Here is a 1,998-nt window from a genome sequence, read left to right as displayed (position 1 = left end):
CTCTTCATTAGCGTTAGGTTTAGTGTTAAGTAGTCCTGTGAGGAGCAGGGAGTTGGACTTGATGATCCTTACGGGTCCCTTCCAACTCGAGATATTCTATGATTCTTATGAACAGCAGAGAAAGGGAAAAGAGAATAAAGTCAAGTTGGCAGAGAGTGAAGTACAAGGAAACCAAAAAATAAAATGGAAAAGAAAAAATCGTATAGCAAAAGGAGAGGTTGGAAAGACTAGCAGGAGTGATGGAGAAAGATATTAAATAAAGAAGGAAATTAAAATTGAAGAGGAATGCGAATAAGTGAAAATCAGAGAACCAGATTGGGAGAGGAGGAGAGGAAGGTGGCAGTGATTTAATAGTGGTACACTTTAGTTAAAAAAAAAAACAAACCCTAAGGTAGCAGCGATAAAGAACATATATCTGTAGCAGCTGTGCAAACATGCAAAACCCACTATTAAGAAAATTTCTAGTATGCATATTAGCAGATGCTTCACTTGGAGTGCTTTATGTAAGCCATAGGCTTACCATGTTCTATTTACTAGCCTTTCCTTTTTGGGGCCAGTGGAATAGCAAGGTGAGGATGATGGACTTGGAAATCCTTTCTCCCATTCTATAGTACTACTAATGTACAGGTAAGCTGGTAGTCTAGAGTGGTACTGAACCTTTACCATTAGATGCAAGATGGATGCTAAATAAGTCTCTGTGCTGAAATCTCTTTGAGTGGCTTCACAGCTCACCCCCCACCCCCAAATTGGGACTTTCATAACCACTTTTGTTTTGATAGAAATTTTGGTTATTTTGTTTTTTCAGACTCCAAATCCTGACATTGTTAGCCTTTTCTCCAGCAAGATGAAGACCAGAAAAACTTGAGTTACAAATAAAGAAAGGTTATGTTTTGCTATGTAAACTATGTATGCAATTAAAAAAAAAAAAAAAAAAAAAAAATTGGCCAGAGGGAGAAGAGCATGTTTCTGGATACTCATAGTAAAGTGGAAAATCCTGACTTGTGTGAGTTATTGTAGCTCCACTGCTGGCATCTTTATCAATCAGGAACACAGGAAACAAGTCTGTTGTATCTTTTGCTTTTCAGTTGATTTGTAACTACTTACACCCAACTTCTCATCTCTATTGGACTCTTACCTTGGGTAAAGTGAAGAAAGAGTGAATGTGTTATTGTCTTGAGGAATTACCATGCTTCCAAAGAGGTGTGTGATTTGGATAGGTATACAGTGGTAGAGTAACCTTCTCTCTGACCAGTCCTATTGCTAGGCAAAACCACTCAAAATCTGTGGTGTTTCAGAGAGTAAGATGTCTTAAGTGCTATTGAAATTCAGTGGGATTTTGGTGACTAAGTTAATTTTTGAAATTTCTGGTCCTTAACTCACAAACAGAGCTGTACATGTCCCCTTGCAATCCTTTGTTTTGCTTTGGTTTGTGCTGTCGCCCAGTCTCCTCTTCATGCTTTTGAACAATCACCCTATAGTAAATCAGACCTAAATAGACTTATACCCTAGATAGAGAACCTCTATCGACTGTGAGAGTTAATGTAGATTAATATAGATTAACAAAGGCGTGATCTTAGTTTTCTCTGCTAGCTTAGGCTATACTTTGTATTGCTTTTTGAAGAAGTGATTTCCAAGATCTCGTCTTTGGAGAAGTCTTTGTGTCAGTCCTTTCTTTTTACATTTGGTAGAGCGGTCACTCAGTTGAGTGCTGATTTGGTGATCTTCTAGTAACAAATTTCTGTGCGTACAATTGATATTTTGGAGGCATTTCTCTGCAGGATGAGAACTGATTGGTTGGTTGGCGTTATGTCATGTCATCATCCCCCCCCCCCCAGCTATCTATTTTGTCAAGGTTTCGTACGAACCATCGGTACGTATATTCTTGAAGTTGAGTTTGTTTTCTTGTTAACTGGGTGGCGACTATAGGCAGTCAACATAATCTTCTGAGTTTCTGCAGACAAGCAAGCAGCTGCTGCTGCATTGGGTGGAATCCTTGGT

The sequence above is a fragment of the Egretta garzetta genome, unplaced genomic scaffold (assembly GCF_000687185.1).
Source record: "Egretta garzetta isolate BGI_Z169 unplaced genomic scaffold, ASM68718v1 scaffold49, whole genome shotgun sequence".
NCBI classification, from domain to species: domain Eukaryota; kingdom Metazoa; phylum Chordata; class Aves; order Pelecaniformes; family Ardeidae; genus Egretta; species Egretta garzetta.
Note: the sequence above shows the minus strand (reverse complement) of the source record.